Genomic DNA, 22,095 nt, shown 5'->3' with positions numbered 1-22,095 from the left:
GAATATCCTTGACCAGGGACATTTATTGTTATTGTTGGGGTTTTTTGTTTTGGTTTTGCATCTCCTGAGCATCAGCGTCAAAGCTCACCACATTCAATTCTATACAAAAGAACAGAAAGTACAGCAAGCACTAACCATAAAACATGAAATAAATAAACAGTGGGTGAAAGGCAGACCCTCCAAATATTATTAAATGATGGGTAATTTCACACTGTTTCAAAATAAACTTTTTTCCCTCTGAATTTGTCTCTCACTGATGTAGATGGGAAAAATCCTTTGGACTTCAAAGGGGATAATGTCAGATCACTGCTGAGCACTTCAGAAATACTGTTACAAATAGTTGATCAAGCATAACAACAAAACTATTGCATGGGGCAGGATTTAGACCTAGATCAGCCAAGTTTGAAACCAGGGTCTTAATTGTAGGGTTAAACATACCTTTAAAATCCTTATCAGTTTGGTGGTGAAAGTAATTTCTCAACTGAGACATCTGATATGCACCTGGGGTGGGTTTTTCCTTTTTTTTTTTCCTGTTTTTTTTCCTTTATAGAGAGCTAGATAGGTACAACCAGTAAGTTAGGAGACACTATACTACTACACAGCTATAGTGTATGCTATTTTCTGAAGGTATTTCCAAAGGCAAGAAACAGAAATATTGTACAGACAGCTCCAGGTTAAGTGAAAATATTTTTTTTTTCCTTCTCTATACAGACTGAAACACTTCTGTAAATGGCCTGGTTTTGCAGTAGTGTTAAACACCAGTTTTCCTGAGCAAGGTGAAAGGTGCTGCTCTAGAGGATTCATGGTACTGAAGTGGTTGAATCATTTCTCACTCCTGAGTAAACATAAAGTTCAAATTTATGTTTAACAGACATTTGACCATTAAACTCACTCCACACTTTGCTGGCAGCTGTCAGAAGAGCTCTTTGCATCTGATTGCAGCATGAGGAGCTGAAAATCCCTCTGCTTTAGTGGTAGAGAGCTCTTCTCTTTCCCTCTCTTTCTAGACACTGCCCAGAGTTCCACTGGCTGCTGTTCCTTCTTTTGGGAATTTGCACCCAGAATCCCACACACTCAGGATTTGTGTCCAATTCCACACACTCAGGATTTGTGTCCAATTCTACAATACTCAGGATTTGCCCTGAAGGATTTGCCACAAGGATAACAAGGCAGCTGTGGCTTCTCACTCACTAGCCATGATCTGCCTTTTGCCCTCTCTGACTGTAGCAAGAGCCATGGATGCTTCCTAATATTTTGATACAAATCATTCCAGCTAAAAATGGAATTTTCTGAAGCAAAATCAGGTTACAGAGCAAAGTTACTGCTCATAAGGCATAAAAATACAGAAAACAAAAGACTTTCATGGGGGCAACACTGATCTTTTTGAGATCTCACTGAACTCTACATAGAACTGTCACATGGGCAGAAATACATCAGGCTTAGGTGGCATTTTGTGCTTGTTTTAGAAGGGAAATGAGTGTAGCCAACTCTTCTGAATGATCTTAAACTGTTCCTACAGAAAGCCAGGTCTCCAGCAAACTGGACAGATGTTGTATGGGCAGTCAAAAGACACTGTCTTTTGTCATGTTGAAAGAATCCAGCTAAAGGGCCTTTTGTACCTCATGAAAGAAAGGCCTCCTTATGCAGAGGATATGCTGAAAATGGGAAAAAATCAGCAAGAAGAAAAAAAAAAAACTGACAAGAAAACCTGCATTGCATTTTGCATCTGAGTAGTGGAAACATAGGTCTAATGTACTGTTGAGGGTACAACCTGCAAAATAAGGAAAATGTGGACCACTGCTTACTTGCAGTTCAGAACCATAACCAAAGACTGTTGCCCACTTCTGTCCTTGTGATGACTCTGTTCCCCTCTTGTGAGCCCTGCAAACAAGACAAATATAGGGGGAATTTTATCTGCATTTCATCTTGGAGACTCACCATTTAATTTCTAATAATTACAAAACTTACTGTTGCTTCAGGCCTGACTGAGGAAGTCACCAGCTGTGGCATGGGCAAACTATGGAAAGCCATAAATTCTCTAAAATTTTTATATTCCTCATCATTAGTCAAGATTTACATGGTCCCTCTCAAGTAATCCACAGAAATTCAATGATTTTGAGAGAGAACCAAGCATCTGCTCTGACCTCCTGTGCACTTTCACACCACTGCCCCCTGCCCAGTGATGACTTTGACTCTGCCTTGTGTCCCCCGAGGCTGCCCAGGCCTGGGGACAGGCAGGGACAAGCAATCCTTTACTTCCCCTGCAGACTTTGGCCAGTGGTAATTGCTGAATCCCTGTGGCAGTGTGAAAAGAGCAGAAAATAACAAGAATGCAGGGGCTGTGACACAGACACCTGCTAAGGAAACTCAGCTTCATCCAGGCTGATCCTTCCATGCGACCTGGAGGATGTCCCCTGCATTGTGGGACAACTGGGCAATCTTCTTCCTCCCTTCTTCTCTGAGATGCTGTTGCTTTCACAGGAGTGTTTGCCTAATTTTTGGTACCTATGGGACACCACTCTGGCTTTGCTTTTGTCACTGTCACTGCTGTAGCCCACTACTTGCAACTCTGAGTGCACTTTTAAAGAAATTCTTAATACTCTGCACACAGAGAGGATTCAAACTAATTTTTTTCCCTTTTATGTAGATATCTCTATATAAAAAGGTGAAACTTACCCACTGTGTATTCAGTCACCCTACCCAACCTGAGGCATTTAACTAAGGAAGCAAATTCAAATATGTATTTGCTGTTGGTCCATGTTATGTACAGCCCCTCATGACAAAGGGTTGGAAGCAGATCGTCTGTAAGGTCCATTCCATGAATATGTAAATGCACACCTCTAGGAGAGCCTGTGGGTCTCCAGTGGGATGGATTGTCCTTTAAACTGCCCTTTAAATGTCTTCAGTGGCAGAACTGCACTCCCTGAATTAGGGATCTTCATCTTTCAAAGCTTAGAGACCAGCAAACCAGAAGGTGATCCTGGCCAGCTTCTAGAAAGTCACCTCCATCTTCTTTACTTTTCTGTCAATAACTCCCACGTAATTATTTAACATTAAAGACCGGGGAGCAATGGAGGCAGGCAGAGGAAGAGTCCGAGTGCCAGCAGTGCGAGCCCCGGGGCTGTGGGTTGTCCCCTGGAGAAGAAGCATGAGGCACCGTATTTGTACACGGGGAATTTAGGGAGAGGCCACAGCCTTTGCTGCATTTCTGGTGCTTCTCCAAATGACAGCGGAGCGAATATTCAGCTCATAGGGATGGGAGGCAAAAGCTGAGGGGTGTCTGACACAGATTTAGCTTTGATGTGAAAATCGTGAAGGCCTAAAGGGCTTTTAGTATCTAAGCTAAAAGATAGTTGGCGTGGTCAGCTTGCCAGCTCAATTTTACTTTTGTCTTCTGACAAAAGTCCCCTGCTAACTTAACGACTTCAGCAGTAGAATATTAAGGATGAACATAAACTAAGACAGCTGGGAAGGAGCAGGCACCCATAATGGCAGGGCAAAGTTATACCAACATTACTGCCTGTCACTCTGGGAGAATGCTACAGCCAGAATGGGAGTGGGGAGAGAAGCTGGAATGCATTAAAAAAAACAAAACATATATATATATCATGTATCTACATGATCTCAGGATCTTACAGGTACACAGAAACGTGTGCTGTGTGAGGGCAGGATGGATCAGCCGTTACTCCTGCAATTCGCACTGCCTGACACCAAATAAATCCAAGCCAAAACAATCCATATAATAGGTGTTGTGGACTCCCCTACCTGGAGACTTTTATTTCCACAAGAGGAGGGTAATAACCTTATTTCATTCCCTTTATTTTATGCAGTAGTGAATTACAGAAGCTAAAGTTTTGGCCTTTAGGTTTAAAATCAGACAGGTGCAGGGTTATGCTGACATGCTGGAGATTTTTAGGAGAACTTAGCCTGTTATTTTGTGTTTTGCTTTTTCATTCTGTGTTTAGCTAGGTTAAAATCAAGAGGATTCAAAAGCAGCAATGACAAGCATTGAGGATTCAAATTATGCATCAACAGTCCTACTACATTCTTTGCTAAAAAAATCCAGGAGCTTTAATTTTTATTTAAATAGGAGTTGTGCAGGCTAAGTATTTCTTTTAAAAAACCAAAAAATAACAATAATAAAATAATAAATTCAAACCCCCCCACCAATGCCTACCATTAATGTTATTCCAAGATGTTTTTTCTGAGCTAGCTACTTTTATTGGCAGAGAGGAAGAAGAAAGTTCATTGTATCTTCATCCCTCTGTACATTAAAAAAGAGAATTCCTGAGACTGATGTAAATTCTTATTTTTAGTCTTCCTCATCTACAAACAGTGCATGAGAGAGGGAACAACATCAAGGATCAAGGGGACCAGAGGTTTGTGGGGAAAGTTGTAACAGGATTCACTGTCTGGGGATTAGACAGGAAAATGTAAAGAAGACTCCCATCTCTAAAAGTTCAAACATCTGCTCATGGGAATAACCCAAGCCTAATTTCCTTAAAATTTCAGCTGTCCACATGCTGTGAGGCGTGTTTTAGTCAAGGCCATGCTAATCTTGAGTCAAAGCAGACTCTGTTGACAATACAGAGAATTTGATGCACTCATTGTGGACAACATGAACTCCATGAATCACTTTTGTTGTTAATTCAACGCTGTGATGTGAAAAACATAAAAAAAAAAACAAGATAAAACAAAATTAATCAAATTCTAAACCATATTTCATATTAGAAAAAACTTAAAATTAAGTTCTAAACTTAATTTCTGGTGGAATAAGTCTGGATCCACTTACTTTGTTTCTCAGCAGTTACCCAAGCTGAAGGCCCAGATCTTTTAAGTAACAGAACACTTGAAAATCTGGAGAATATTGATGTGATTTTCACACACAATCTTTAAGGCACCTTCATTAATATTTTCTAAAAGCCAAGCTTCTCAATTTTCTTCGACTTGGAGGGCTTTTTTTTTAAAGCTGACTTTTATGCCTGTTACAAACATCACCAAAAGTTTCTCTCTGGCCACTGCACTTGCACTGTCTCACATTCTGAAATTTGGGGAAAGACTTAAATCTTGTTTGCAAGCTTCTCTTGTATTCAGGAACTGCCCAAAACCCAAGGATTTTTCTCATCTCTTTTCAGCTTTTCTGCCACAGGATGGCACCAAAGCCCAAGGAAAAGTCTTGGGCTGTAAGGTGGGGTTGGAGAGAAGAGCATCACTTCAGGATGATGGAATCCTGCCCCCATGGCCTACAGGACTTACAGGATCCTTCCAGCACCGCGGGACACTGGGGAGAAATCTGAATATCTCAGCTTCAGGTCCGTGGTAGAGCAACCCAGATGGCCTCCGTCAGCTTTTCACCAGGACTCAACTTGTGCTAAGTAATTGCTGAATTGATTCACAAAGTTTCTCTTCAAATTAGGCAATGTGATTTCTGACTTGTCAAAAAAACTTCCAATTTTCCTCATAGTTCTCTCTGGGTTTCATTTCTCAGCTGTCACCTATGCAGACATGAAACACAAGGGCAGTTTAGTCCAGAAGTTGGATTACAGATTGGACCTGTGGATTAGCTCTCTGCTGTGGGGTGGCCCAGGTAGCTGGAGATGCTATTTTGTACCTGTGACATCTTTCTGGGGAGGAAAAAAAGGAAAAATTCCACTTTTGAGCATCATGTGGTACAGATCTGGGCTCTAAAGTACAGTTTAACTAAGATGCACAGTACAAAAATGAGCTGCAAGTGTACCTGGGTCATTGTGCTGGCCCAGTGATGGTACCAGACTTTTGAAAAGCCAGATAAATCAGCATTGCTGTTACTTGTGCTTCAGCTCCTTATCCAGCAAGCACCTTCCATGGGCCATGAGTGGTTCCAGGTATCTCCTAAAGTTCCAAGTGTCTCCTGAAGGACAGCCACTGCTGTCCTGTTTGGCTGCAGTGGCACTGGGACACACCTACAGCTCTTCCCACAAGCAATAGGGAAGGAACAGCAAGGTCTGAGGTGCAGAGGTGTTTCCTTCCTGCCCACTCATCTGCTCTCCTATACATGGGGCTTGTGGCAGGACCCTCAGATCTTAACTTTGATAAACATTTTAAAGAACAACAAACCAAAGAAATTTGTTCTTTCTCTGGGGCTGAAGTGAACAGAGCAGGCTCTCAGTTATCCTGTTGTACCTGGAGAGTTCCCAGACAAAGCAAGTTGGCACCAGTGTTGAAGAAGACCCAGAACCAAGAAAAGAGGCATATATGTTAGAGTTGATGCTATTTCTGGGACCTCTGTCTTCCTCTTTTATATCTTCATCACCCCAATGGGATAATTAATATTTTTGTTTGCTATAACAAAGGTACATGCATTCAATAATTCATTTTCTGCACTGTTCTGCTTATAAATCCCTTTCTTTTGAAGGTATTGCCAAGTATTGCAGAAACGTCATGCAGTGCTAGTCATAGGCACATCCTTATACACACACACACAGACATGTATGTTCCAATATATATACATGTACATGAATTAATACATGGAGATATATATGTAAATGCAATGGTGGGTTTGTCTCTGGTGCATGCTGAGAAGATGTGATGTTTTTCCACATTTCCTGGGAAGGGAACAGGAGCAGCAGCTGTGTCTGCCAAGTCTCAGCTCCCATGCAATTGTGACTGCCACAGGTTTGGGTCTCAGCAACTGCATCTCTGCTGCTGTTATTGTCATTTTAATTAAATGAAAATTTTACCAGAGTCCTGGATCAAAGACATGAGAGTGTTATTTCTAAAGTACATAGTTTAAAGAAAGTATCAACTTGTCTTGGTTTTCACTCAGAAGGGAGAGTGTATTAACAAACACAACACATGAATAATTTTAAGTACACGTAACTAGTTATAAGTACAGAGTAAAGCAAATTTCAGTTTTACCACAGTGACTTCAGAGTAAAAGCTCTTCAGATTGAGAGGTCTGAGATCAACACCAACAGTGTCACCTTGAAGAAAGGGATCTCAGAGGAGCAGCCATGCAAAGAGGGCAGGGAAGGACCTGCAGAGTGTAACATCTGAATCTGTGTTTGTCAGTCCCCCTCCCACTTCTCCTGAGGAAAGTTTTTTGTAGCATTTTATTTTCAGGAAAAAGGACAGAGTCCTATTCATTCAGGGTGTAGCAAGTTCACCATTGTGTTGACACTTCAGCACTGAAAGCATCTGCCTTCACCCACCAAATTTCACAGGATCAGGGTTTTATTCTCTACCACCTACAAGTTCTTCTAACAAAGACATTGGCCAGCTAAGCTTCTGCTCCCAGAGCTTAGCTCAGGCTGTTACAAAACTGGTAATGCTCAAGCTATGGAACTTGGTGGCCTCAGGCTAAACCTGCAAATCCCAGGACTTGTCCTCCCCTGTGGTCAGAGTCTCCTGGGTGGGCAGCAGGGAGGGGGATGTGATTGAAACTGCAGCCCTTGAAATCACCCGGCTTATCAATTGCAGTCTCCTGTAAAATCAAAAGATCAAAAATTCCTTCAAACTATAGTGCAAAAGCTTTTGGCCAGTGACTAATAATAGCAAACCAATCCAATTCAGCCCTCCCTGCTCATGAGGGTATTTTAACAGGGAATCTGAGCCACAGCTGGACATCCCAGAGCTGATAACTCTGAGTGACTCTGGGGACCTGGATTCTAATCACAGAGGCTGAGCCTGCCTTTTTCTAAGATCCCAACATAAACTCAGACTACTCAGTTCCTGTTTTCTGTAGTACAAAGGGGTGAAAAAACACTGTTGCTTAAATGACTCTTCGGGTCTTATCCTTGGGGATTTTCTCTTGCATTCCTGCAGTCTTTACTCCCTGCCTTGAGGAATAAGTTGTTTACTGTAGTAAGTGCCACACAAAGGTTTTGTCCCTGGGTGCTGAGGTTCTTGCAAGGCCTTGCAGGGAGCAGCCCAGGCTCTCCTCTGATGTTCTCTGTGGTCCTACAGAAGGAATCACATGTTTCCAAACAAGCACAACTGGGTGAGTATTTGCAGGATGAAAGCCCAACCTCACTTCCTATCTGTAGAAACTGGAAGTCACTGTAAGTCAATGCAGTCATCTTTCTGAGAGCAGGATATATGATATATATGAGCAGGAGAAATTTCCAGGGTCAGGATCTTAGGATATAAACCACCCACTATTTAAACCTAGGCAAACAATGGGTTCTCCCACCCACACCAAGGAGTGCTGCCTTGAGAAACACACTCTGCATGTTTGCAATGTCTGTATTAAAAGTCAAACATAATATGGTGATGGCTTGGCATCTGGGGCTTGGGGAAGCTGGGGATTAATGTTGGTCACTAAACACAGAAATCTGACATTCAATATCCTAGGCTTCCAAGAGAGAATGTGGTGCCTGAGATTTTTGGTGAGCAATTGTCCCCCTGCACCAGAGATGGCTGTGCTTCAATCCAGGAGCAATAGCAGCTCTGCAGGGCTCGCTGGACATGAAGGGTTTTCTGATTCAGTTTGGATTTTTGTCTGAGTACAAGAGAACAGTGAAAATGTAATGGGATCAGCCAGCAAAAGGCATCAGGCAAACAGGCTTCATATCTTTCAGTCATTAGTAGATATTTGTAACCACTGTAGAGATGATGGTCTTAGTGCTGAAAAAGGTACCTTGTCTGGAAGGCAAGTGTGATCAGTAGTACCCTTCCCTGAGAGTGCCTCAAGACACAGACTGTCCAATATTTCTGATTTTTTATACTGCCATTTGTGATCAAAAATACCTAAACATCATCTTAAACAAGCTGGCCAGGTTCAGTCTTTACCTGAGAGCTGCCAGAGGTTGATCTATAAGATCCTCTTGTAGGAGCGATACTAGTGAAATGTAATACATAACTAACACAAATTAAACATCTTGGACACAGATGGAAACTGTGACATCTCTAAATCTCAAAGAAGTCTTTCAACTTGAATTTTTTTCCTAATCGATTATATGATTATTGGATAAATAAACTATGTGATTGTTCAGCACATAAACACCCTTTGTTAAATGTGTCCGTCAATAGACAATTCATATAAATGATACTAACTATCATCAAAGGAGTAATAACGCCTTTATTGATGAATAAATCTCTAAAAGACAGATCAAATGGAGGTTAACTAGCCATGCATGACATTAGCAGGAATTAGTCTAAAAATAGCCTTGCAGGCATGCTGGCTGCTGTATCTGGGGTGGAAAACAACATGGGCCATGCTCCTGGAAGGACCTGCAAGGTCAAAAGCCCTGCAAAGGCCATGCTGGCTATTTTCCAGTACATAGTCTGGCAACATTACTTCTATTTTGTATTTCTCTGTGTTTTTCTGTGGATGTTTAAAGACATTTTTGACACGGAGAGTCTTTCAGCATGTCTGAAGAGCAGTAAGACGTGGGTGGCAAGCCACCCAGGCTGTGCACACACCCATGTGGAGCTCTCCAGCCAACAGCTGGTCTTGGCAAGGCTCCCTGGCTTCACCCAGCCTGGCAGAGCAGGGGGAGGCAGATGGGGGTGACCTGGGGGTGACCTGACCACAGTCACACCTGCAGTCTTTGAAAGTGCCTGAAAAGTTTACAGGACTCATAGTCCTGACCTTTCCCACCCTCAACATAACTCAGTGAGATCCCAAAGTCCATGTAAGGTGTTAGATAAGACCATGAAATAACTCTTTAAAAACCTGGGGGTCTGTTTAGACAGGAATGACCCTCGCAGAGAAGGGCTTAGAAAAAAATCCTCAACAGCAACAGGTGATATGAAGTAAATAAAAATAAGGCTTTTTCACAGGAAAGCCAATGGTGGGACAGTAAGTGGGTGGAAAGGAAATATTCATGAGCCACAATGTTGTGTTCTGCTGTTGTTTTTGCATACATGACTCTCTTGATCTGCATCCCAGAGGTGTTTTCCAGCTGCAGTACAATTTTTTTTCAGAGCTGTGGCATAGCAGTTGGAGAGTTTATGCCACTGGTGCCACACCAACAAATGCTTCCCGGCACCTGCACCCATGAGAGGACAGTGAAAAAGTGTTAACAGCAGGTGGAGGGAGTTGATCCTTCCTCTTTATCCAGCATTGGTGAAGCCATATCTGGAGCACCATGTCCAGGACTGGGCTCTGCCTGCAAGAGAGACATGGACAGACTGGAGAGAGTCCAAGGAAAGTCTGTGAACATGATTAAGGGGCTGGAACATCTCTCCCCACAGCAGAGAAGCCTCTGGTATCCCAGTGCTATGCTGCAAAGTGTTCAGAGACAGTGCCCCATTTCCAGCAAATGCTGCTAACTCCTCTCAGCCATTTGAGAGGTCAGTGGTGAGCTTTTGCCTTTGCCATGGAGATATATTACAGCCAATAATAAGCAATGAGCTCTTTTTCCCACATAAGATGAAATCAATGCACATTAGTATAGTTAGGCTGGAATTACACAGCATATTAATGACCCACTTGGTAACTACCAGTGATGAAAATTGGCAGGACAAATTATTTCTCTGTGCACAGAGCATTCCCAAATAGGACATTGGGGTGTCTCTGTGAGAGGATCACTGAGACAACCTGAGCTGTTTGTAGCTGGGACTGTGTTTCTGAGTCTTCAGGGTACTCCAGAATTGCCAGGGGTTTGGTCAGTGGAGAGGAACTGTGCAAACATCAGCTCTCATTGTATCTTTCTTCACTGGCCACAAATGGAGTCTGGAGAGACTGGTTCCAGCTATCCAGACCATAAATGGCCATATCAGCCCAGATGCCAGGGCAGGTTTGCCATGGTGTTGCCTGCAGTGTTCAGATGCTCTCCAGTATTTTGCATGGATGTTTTGGCCAATCTCATGCTGCCTGGAACTTGCATTTATAGCTCTTCACTCCCTTATGGCCCCAGATGGGAACTGAGGGAAGCCACTGGTTTGACAGTGAGTGTGCAGGTCAGGCACAGCAGCACCCTGACCACTCCCCCAGCAGATTCTGCAGACAGTGGAAAATCAGAGAAATGACAACACAGGAACATTGGAGGCAGGCAAGGTGGAGCAAGCCTTAATGATAAGAAATGAAGGAAAAACTCAGGGGAAAAAATCAGAAAGCTCAGCTCTTCTTCTTCTGACAGTGATGACATACAAAAAAAAGCTAATTTGGAAAAATTTTACTAGATAATTGCTATCTGCTTCAGTGGTCTTCAAGCATGTAATGCCAGTGTGTTGCACACTGTCTTTGCCTGCTCTGTTCCAGAATGTGCAAAGTGACCCACAAATGGCCAAGTGTCTACAGTACCAATCTGCAAAATGAAAAGTTTGTACTTTGGCTTTTCTCTGCAGTTCTAGGTGAATGAAGGTAGGCAGTTTCAAAGGAGTATCACAACACAACCTTCACAAATTTCAGTGAAATTTAAGTATTTGGATCCTTTATAAAACCAATCTTGATGGACCAGAGTGATCAAAAGAGGCAGTTTAATAGACCATGAGACTAGTATTCTGAAGGTTTGTACAAACTAAACATATCAGACCATGTTATCCCTACCTTTTTTTAGCCTTTTCATCTCAGATCAGGATCACACAATTGTAAGTGTAAGTCCCATGGGCAGAGACCACAGGTTTTAACAACACCACTGTGCTGGCCTGCAGTAGGGTCAAAGCTACAGAAGTCTCTGTTAAACATCTCTGCAGCCACCCTGAACATTTCTGGGTGGTTCTTTGCAGGATTGTGCAGTTATGTTTGGTCTGTGCATCCCCACGTGTTCTCATCACAGAGCTGTAACATTGGTCAGGCAATTCTCACTGTGGTGCCACAGAAATTCTTAGTAACAGTGTCTCCTTCTGTTTTCCTTGCCTATGTCATTAATGAAAGCCAGCCTTCCAGTGCCCTGACACTTCCTTGCATCACTCAATGAGAAGGGCCAAACAAAGCAAATTTAAGGGCTGGACTCTTTCTAGACTAGGTAAAACATTTGCCAGAGCCAGAAGTCCTGGAGCAATCATTCCAGCTGTGCTTCTACATTCTCCCACCTAAAAACAAGCACTGGGCTGGCAGAAGGAATGATCCAGTTTCTCTCCTACCGAGGGCTCTCCGTGTCAAGATTCACACAGTTTTACAGTGAAAAAATGAAGCACTGAGGGCTGGAATCAGGCCTTTAAATAGAAATCACATAGACACCTGCACCTCAGCTATTCCCAGGCTCACCTCACAGCCTGAGAGGCATTTCTGGAGTCTGAGCTGCTTTAGTATTTCTTCTCATATTTTCAGCAACATGTTGTAGGTATTATTATGAACTGTAATAACGCAATTAATATTATTGCTAATAATGCTAGGTATTGTCAGGATCTAGAGAAGAAGAATGGGATAGAATAGAATAGAATAGAATAGAATAGAATAGAATAGAATAGTCTCTGAAAAGCATCTATCACTTTAGTATCTCACATGAACAGCTGAATAAGGAGTTTTCTGGAAAGCAGAACCCTCACACTTCAGAATCTGATCCAAAGTGAAATCCAGATCTTGATACCTGGAATTCTGCATTTCTCTAGAAATTCAACAATAGTTACATACTGGGGTTTGGGACTCAGTTCAGATATCAGCTTTTATGATGGTACTTACCCTAAAGCAAGCAATAATGATTTTATGGTAATTATCCTCCTGCCATCTGGTAAACAACACAATACTACAGCACATGATACCATGTTTTTGCTGATCCTGACTGATCCCTCTTTGAGGCACTGTTAATATAGACAACATTTTGTTTTCCCATAGGAGCTGCTTGGAGGACAATTAGTTGAATCCACTACTCTAATCATGTGGATTTGTTTTGGAGCAAGACAATCTCATAATACAAAATGCCTATTTCAGTTTGAACAAGCAGATTTATTAAAGCTTTTACGTGCACACTGTGTAGCTACCATACACAAAATTAAAATCCATCTGGAGTCAAGAGAATATACAAGCAAACTAAATACTACAAGGGCAATAATATTACTAGCTCTCACATCAAGCTTGCAGTCAGTGTAATATTTTATTGTTATTCATAAGAAAATAAAATAATACTAATACTTTCTGCTCATGGCCAGGTCCTGTCACACTTACACAGCAAAGGCCATCTTTTTTTAACAACTTCTGTGCCTGCTCTGCCTTCCATGCTGGGAAATTCTAAGGCTGTGAAAGGCCCTGTTCATAGTACACTGAGGCACAGTCTGGGACTGACACAACTAGGTTTGACCTCAGAGATACAAGGCTGATACCTGCCAGGCTGGGACACTCAGCATGTCCAGTAGTGCCCAAGGCCATTTCTTGACTTACTGCAACCACAACACCCCTTTGCCCTTCACAAATACTCCTCTCAGAACCTGTTACCCTGAGCCAGTAGGAGAATAAAATGGTTCATGCAATTCTACTCCAGGATGATTTTATTCAGCCTGATTAATTACAAGGTATAGTATTTAATCCCCAAATTTAGCGTGGTGGTTCTGTTCTAATTATATTCTCTGATAGCTTAATTATATTCTCTTTATAGCCCAGCTAAAAATAGTTCATACACATTTTTGCATTACCCTCAGGCCAAGAGGGAAATCCAGCATCTAACAGTAGATCCCACAGACAATTAGGATTTATTCAATCTTAAGGCTCCTGGGACATGCTTGGGAATCCATTCCCTCAAGCAATGCTGGGGCAGATTTGTCCAATCCTCATTCTGCACACAGGAAAGTTAGTGCTGGGAAGAGGTGTGGACATCCACAAAGAGTGAGCACATTGGATGTTGCTGTTCCCTGCTGGACACGATGAAATGATGTGGTCAGTCTAAGAAGCTTGTCTAAAACCACAGAAAGAATCCATGTCAGGATTAGAAAAAAAACTTTCTGGTGCCTGGTTAATATCTTTACCTCCTAAATGAGAAAACTGAGGCAGGGCTCAGGGCTTCACACACTTTCTGCCCTACTCTTCATTGATGTACCTTAACATAGGGTTCATCCCTACAGAATTTTCTCCTCCAAATACACCAGTATAACAGAATAGGGGACAGACTTGGATACAACTGCAAGAAAAGACTTCAATGTACCTTTTGATCTTCTATGGCTTCTGGATAATCCCATGGGAATATAGCCACAGCTGTGTGGAAGGGTTGTACTGGTTGAATTTTGGGGTGATGGAGCCATGCCTCGAGTTGTTCAGCTGCTGTGAGGGTGGTGAAGAGTCAAAGACACACTGGGTGACTTTGGTGGGAGATTAGATCTGAAAGCAAAGCCAGAGAGTCTGCAAACAGCAACACCATTTATTGAGATTGCATTTGAGCTGTACAGCCATTACATTAACACAGTCCAGCAAGAAAGAAGTCAGTTCAGCCAGGCACATCTTTGAACTGCAGAATCATCAGGTCTGGGCTGTGCTGAGTTGCTCTGCTGAAAAGGCTGTGCCACCGTGGGCTTTGCCTGGTGTGCTGTTTGCCCTTCCTGTGTCACTGCTGTTTTCACCTCCTTCCCCTCGGGACCTGGGTGAAATATTCTCTGAGACAGCTCTGAAAAGGTGAGTGATAGCTGCTGGAGAGAGCTGAAAACATGACTCAGCTTCTGAAGTTAAACAAGATTTACTTTGGGACATCGTCCTAACACAGCCAAGAGTTGCTTGGTCATTTTGAGCCTTGATAAATTTTCTTTGCAGCATATTCAGTAACAGTGCAGCTGTGACCTACTGTGTGCCCCTCATGCTAAGCATTTTCTAGAAGTCAGGTATGAAATTTGTTTGGAGACTTGCCCCTGAATTCTACTAAGGACCGACCAAGTTACATTTACTTTGCAAATATGTTCATTTGAGTTCCTTATTATCATTTTAATACTGTCTTGAGGGAAGAATATGTGGAGAAGAAAAAGAAGGAATAGAAAGTCAGTGTTGTATCTTAATTTCTCTAATATGCCATGTACTTCTCCACTTTTTGTCATTTACTTTAAATGTATAATCACCATATTGTTTTTATGGGGCTAATTGCTTTCTTTGGGTTCATTTCTGTCTCATTAGGCCAATTTTATGTTCCCATCCTTTTTGTGATAATAAAAAGAATTACAAAAGCAACATTAGAACCAACTTAGTGCTGCCTGTCAGATGCTTTCCACAGTAAAGTTGCTGCATCTGCATTTCATTTTACATTTAATATTTATTTCCCCCTGCATTATATACAGGGTTGATGTTTGTGCTCTGCTCTGAAGCAAATAACAACATGTGATTTAGAAAGACCAGAATTAGGAAAAAAAATTAAACTGAAACAAAATAGTTGGCTGAAGAAGAAAAGAAGAAAAAAAGAGTGTTGTGATATAAAATGTTCTGGAGTAACAGTTTTGAATTTTACAGGGTCTCCAAAAATATTTTGGATGCTTAGATCTTAGACTGCACCCACACCACAACACAATGCAGCTGGCAGGAAGTTTGGATTGTGCTGCATGAATTTAGCAAATGTTGTTGTATTTCTTTAGCGCTGAATTCAAAAACAATGTTGAGTTTTGCGTTCAAAACACAGGAATCTGATATAAAAAACTGATTTCATTTCAAGCTTTAGCCTGAACCTACACCAAATTACTATAGCCTTTGTTTATATAAGAAGCAAAACTGCATTTTAAAATACTATAGACATTTTCGACTTCAAAAATTTTGCTGATATTTAATTATACAGATAGGTATAAATATAGGGATAGGTATAGAAAGTATCTTCATTTAAAGCATTTATTTTCAAAACATAGTATATAAATATATATATAATATAGATTTAATATTTTATTCATCCCAAAGGCTTTACATCAGTTTCACAAAATACATATTGCCTTTCATATTAATAAGAAAATTCTTACAGATGCTTCCATGCATTAAATATTTTCTTGGTTCACAGTTTTATTTGTGAGGAGCTCCCTTACAGATGGAGGCTGAAATTCCCTCCCCCCTAAATCAAAAGGAATCCTCCCCTTGATCTCCAGAGGGTCAGCCTTTTAGGGACAACTGACAAACTTGTTCTGAGCTAGAAAGCACAAGCTGTGAAGATGAAAAACAGGCTGTGAATGAAAGGATTCCTGCATGTGTCTGTAGAATGAGGGTCAAATCCTCAGCTGGTGCATGGTGCCTCACTTCTACCTCTCCTGCAGATTTCCTTCCCAAGGCTGGTATTACAGCATCATGTCCACCACCCCATCCCAAACCCACTGACCCACGATTCAGAGTGTTCAAATTACAGCATCCCACATTTTCCCCACCTTTTCAAATGCAAGATTTTACACAAAGCATCAGCTGACATAGGAAACGGGGGGGGTCTTATTTGGACAACCTTGTTCTCTGAGCCTGCCAACTGCTCCGAGCTAAACAATCAATGCTGTCCTTCTCAACTTTTTCCTTTCCAATTAATTAATTTAAATTGACCATTAAGTCAGCAGAGTTTTTGATTGATATTTTCATTAACAACCCTCTCATGCAGACCTGTCCAACACCTAAGAAATGTATGATAATGTCCAATCTGCATGAAGGGGTCTGAGCATCTCCCTTCACCTCTCAGTGCTAGTGAGTTATTACTCGAATTGTGCTTGCTGTTTCATTGAGTGTAATTTGAATACAGATTAGCTGCCCCAGTGTTCCAGAGCTTTGGCATTATCATTACTGGGGACAGTAATTTGACTGATGAACACACAGGTTATCACAAGGTCATCACCTTCACAGTATTGGAATGGTCCATCGTCCCAATTTTGGAGGGAAGAAGGCTAAACCTTTCAATAGCAAAATTAAGTCCTGTAAATTAACTTGTCCGATAACTTATTGAATAAATCCTTTACTAATTAAAGAACCAATAGGACCCTTTGTTCTCAGATCTTCAAAGGCTTTATTAAAATCAATGAAGTAATATCAATTTAACAGTATTTTTTTTGTAACTGGAATTCAGATCCTTCATCCAATTAGACTCAAATGTCCTGTATATGTAAAATGATTTTAAATGTTAGATAGCAAAAGGAAAGATACTGAGTTTATTCTGTGAAAGCAATTATCTGCCAGCCACGCCTCTCAAGACTTGCTCTTGCTTCATTAGCACTCAGAAAGTGAAAATGCAACAGAAAATTTTCTTCATACTTACAAACTTGTGTTTTGTGTCACACTGTGACAATATTGTGCTTACCCTGCTGTGGCATTTTATCCACTATAAAAGAGCATTGAGAAATGCAACCATAATAAAGAAAATGCATAATGTGTACTAAAATACACAATATGAAGTATAAACAACCATTTGCAAACATCAGTGGGACAGGCACCTCGATTTGCTCTCTTCAGCTGAAGCAGCTCTTTGGTGACACGAGAAATGAGTGTGGTGGCCTCAAACCAGTCTCAGCTGGTCTCACCAAACCATCTGTTTCTGCACTTAACACTGTGTGTTGAACAAGACATTAGGTATGTAGTAAGTTATAGTTTAGGGGAAAAGGTATGGAAACATAAAGAAGTCATTATAATGTCCAATTACATAAAGTCTAGCTCCTAATAAAGGCTTCACTTTTATTTTTCCAAACATAACAATTCTCTTGGGAGTGCTCTTTTCAAGTGTGCAGTCACATTTAGCGTGTCTGGAAAAATTCAAGGAAAAAGGTTTTATGAATTCTTAATAAAAAATTTGAAAATATTGGATTCATTATTTTGAAGAAATATGTTCTTTTCAAGATAAACTAAACCCTATGAAATTATTTTTTGTGCATGCTAATAAAAAATTAGTAGAAAAAATTTCTGTCTATTGTTATCAATAGATGAAATTGTATTTAAAAATTTGTGAAGACTCACAGATGTTTAAATTAAATCTTTTAGATGAAAATAGAAATATCCTTTTGTCTGCAAAGATACCCAGATATGAATATTTTAGTGAGAATAAGATAAAGATTAAAATGTGAAAAACTAAAACACACCATTTCTGCCTGCTAAAACACATCCATGAAAATTTCCTGTCTGACCATTAATGTGGTCTCAACATGTTCAGTGAAAAAGTAAATCAACATTTTGAAACTACTTTTGCACCTATAGGGTAAAATTTCCTTAGTATCAAAATTTTAGAATTTCTTGAATTATAGAGTATATTTTTCTGTTTCAGTCATCCCAGAGAAACATTCTGAGACTGGGAACTCTCTTGGGAGGTAGGAGATGAGCAGGGCACTGGACCCAAATCCTGGTAGTGCCAGTGATGCTCTCAGCATTGAGTCCCTCTGGAAAAGTATGTCATCCATCAGTCCTCAGGAATTAAAAGATAAAGATATGGAGGGATATGAAGAGAGAAGAAGCACCTCTGTGCCCAGATGTTTGGAAACTGGCCTGGTGTTACCAGCAGAGGGATTTGAAAGTGAAATTCTGTTAAAAAGACTTTGCTGGAGCTGCTTTGAAAATGTTGTCATTAAAGCAGAACAACTTGTTGAGGTGGGTGCAAAAAAGCTTCTCTACAACAGAATTCACTGATGTTTTTGTCACATCTCACTTTTAAGACTATTCTAAATGTATCCAAATTAATCTTCCATACCACTTCATCCTGCATGCTCACTACATATTATTTTTGACATGCCCAGCATTTTGCCAACATTAGCTAATTAATTCTCACTCTATCCCTCTGAGGACAGCAAGTAAACACCATTATCCCTCTTTTAAACTGAGCCAGGGATGTCTTGTGCAGCAGCTTTTCCTGAGGCCATCATGTTTTCTTCCTTTCCTTGGTCTCTCAGCACCAAGGCAGAGCAATTAGATCCTGACCTTTTCTGTCACCTACTTTTGGGCTTGGATCCCTGAATCACACCTTTACTGACATCAGCGACCTACTGTGTCTGTGTCTAGAAGATAAAGAGCTAAAACTCAGTAACATCTCCCATGCCAATCCTAGTTTATATGTTTTATTTTTAAGTAAGTTAACAGTAATTCCTGTGTGCTGCCACAGAAGAAAAAAAGGCACCAAGATCTAAAAAATACTTGCTCTGTGAATGAATTCAGCCTATGTAAATCAATTAGTCATCAAAACAATTTGACACTTGGAAAATTGAATCTTCAATTAGATGTTATCTTCCCAATATCCTTTATATCCTCCCTGGATAGAGATAACACCTTTGTTATCTCACTGAGAATCCACCTCCCCTACTTTAGCAGAAATGATCAACTGATAGTTATAAAACCCTTGGTGCTTGTCCTTGGATCAGAGAGTCCCACAGAGCCATGAAAACATTAGAAGCCATGGGATGAAGCTGATACTACAGCCTCAATAGTGAGATTTTACAACCTGGTTAAAGTGAGCTATTCCAGCCCTCCTGCAGCACCTGTGATTTAAAGATCTCTTTACTTTGGAAGCTTCTGAATCCTGTTACTGGCAAGAATGGGATGAAAAAAAGGAAGTTTTTCTTTCTCAAAGGATAGTCACAGTGCATTGTACCACCTCTTCATGCTTGGCTAAGGAAAGCATCTTGCTTGCATGAAAAGAGTCAAATCCAAGCTGAGAAGAGGTGGTTGCAGCACATCCTAAAGTTGGACTTTGGCTTGTCGTCAGGGATGTGATGTGTGGGTGAGCCCACAGGACAAATCCAGTGTGTGCTCAGCTGTGGGCAGAGAAGGAGGAAGAGGAGCCTTGAAGGAAGATTAAAGCAAGGTTGACTGGAGGCCCCACCTCTGTGCATCAGAGCTCTGAACCACCTTGTGGGATGTGTTCAAGGCAAAACCAGTGAAGAAGTGGCAAAAACATGCCTTTCTCATTAGACTTCCAGACTTTATTGAATTTCCAGCATTCATTATGGTCCCTTCTCTGGGACTGAATTATTTATGTTACACGGTGAACGTTTCTGAATGCCACATTATCTAAGATAGGAACAGAGCAATGTTGAATTAACCTCCAGACCTGCCTACCTGCTAATCCACAGTGCAGCTGCTGCTCTTCTCTTGTAGCTCATTAAAGCTCTCCATTTTACTGGGGATGTCTCAGGAATTTTTGTCTATTCAGAAGCTGCTCATTATGTAGAGACCACACTGACACATTCCCAGATATCATATAAAATGCATTGATTTACTCCAGCTCCTGGTTTGACCCTCATAGTCTTGGTTTATGCCCATTTCTATGCATTCTCTGAGAAAGAGGACAGCAATTTGTTGCTTACTGCCCCTCTGGGATCCACCTGACCCAAACTCCAAAACACAGGGAACATCCTGTGAAATCAAAGATCAAGTCTGACTCCAGCAGTTACCTCCTCACGTGGCTTGAGAAGAAACAACCATCTTTCTAGATGGACATGATTTATGTGAAAAAGCTGTTATTTGGGGAAAAAATGAAGAAGTTATTCCTGCAAAGTGTCAATGGAAATCTTGTATCTGGGGTAACTCCAGAACTGGACAGTGCATGAAATAATTTTGTTACTAGCTTAAATCATTTACCTGAGCCAGCAAGTAGAGGTCACCTAAGGTACAGAGAGTCTGAGTGGAAAGGAAAGAAATTCAACTATTCACTGCAATATTAAAAACCAGATAGCAGGAAAAATGTTCCTCTATGTCATACTAAAAATCAAATTTGCTCTAATCATAATCTTACTCAAGATGGCTTGCTTTTTTATAGTGCACGGGACAATTATTTATTTTAGATTAAATTTAGATCTCAGCTGTGAGCAGTGATGTAGAGTATAACCCCTGAAAACTCGGTTGCATTTAAGAACAAAGATTATGGCTTCTTTAACCTTCAGAAACTATATGCTATTATAAACCCATGTTCGTTACCTGGTGTAAATATACTAATATCAACATTAGATAAATACAAGATGCATCAAAAGATTTAAAGCACCTGTTGTGTATTTAAAAGAATTATATCTTGTTTATGGAACAGTATAAAATGCACAACTGATTTATATAACAGCTAGTCCATTGCAGGGGAAATCTCATTTCAATCATAAATGGCAGAAGTTGATTTAAGAATTCATTCTTTAATGGGTCTGCAATGTTCAAATTTAAACTCATTCAATTCATCAGCAAAATATTCAATATGGGGCACAGGGAACTCATTTAGGCAAACAGTGACTTTTAATATAAATTTTCCAGGAGATTTCTTCATCGATTCAGCAGTTTAGTGCAAAATGATTTGTGCGATACATTCTCAAGGATCAATGCAGGCCAAGTCAATGGCTAATATAAAACAATCATCCCACCGACTACAGAGAACGTGTCAATGAACTTTGACTTCACATTGAACTGCTCTGTGGAAAGGAGAAGGAAATCTGATAAAAATTAATCATAACTTCCCCCTCTTCCCCTTCTCCATTATCTGTTGTTATTGTTTGTTTGTACTACAACATAACTTGGAAATCTCATTCTGGACTAGAGCCCTGAAGTGCTTGATTCTGTGTAAACACGTGTGAAGGTGCCACCTTTGCCCTTAAAAATGAATATCCTCAGTCCTCTGGCTGCTCTTGGTGTGAGCCATCATCTCGTATGAACATGGGGATTATAACAATGAGCTGTCTGAGCTGCTGCTGCTTGAACCAGAAAAGGTCCAAGAGTTCTAACCATCAAATCTCCTCTGGACAAGGCAGAAAACCATAAAGGACCCAACACAGCAGTGACCTTAGCAAGGTTAATCTGTGCTTTGTGCAGTTACCCTTTTGGATAGTCTCAGGAGTCATTTTGCAGGGTCATAGCCTGAGAAGAAGAAGTAAAACACATCTACTTCCATTTGTTACTCTCCCCAAGTTTAAAGAATGCACCTGGAACTCTGGGGTGGGCTCCTGGTGAAGTCTGCAACTGGTAGTAACTCAAGTAATTTAACCATCAACTGAGTAATTTACTGCATAGCCAGAGCCTTCAAGAGTGCAGCAGATTCCTGGAGAATTGAGAAAAGGGCACTGTGGACATAAGACTGCAGCTTTTAAGGTAAGTAGTGTCAGGTGGGTGAGACTGATGTCACTGGTCCAGCAAAAGAGGCAATGGGATAAAAGAAAAGGCCAGCTGACAATGGATGGGCCTCCTGGCCAAGGTAGAAGTAGTTGACCATGGGCAGATATTTGGACATGATTTTAGGGATCCAGTGGAATATTATGAAACTTATTAAAAAGGTCCTGCCTGAATCCCATGTCAGCATGCTATGATGAAACAACATCTGAAATGCTGCCCACTATGTCCTTAGCTCTGGCTCCTGAAGTGTCTGG

Source organism: Lonchura striata, chromosome 4, assembly GCF_050655825.1.
Source record: "Lonchura striata isolate lonStrDom1 chromosome 4, ASM5065582v1, whole genome shotgun sequence".
In the NCBI taxonomy this organism is placed as follows: Eukaryota; Metazoa; Chordata; class Aves; order Passeriformes; family Estrildidae; genus Lonchura; species Lonchura striata.
Note: the sequence above shows the minus strand (reverse complement) of the source record.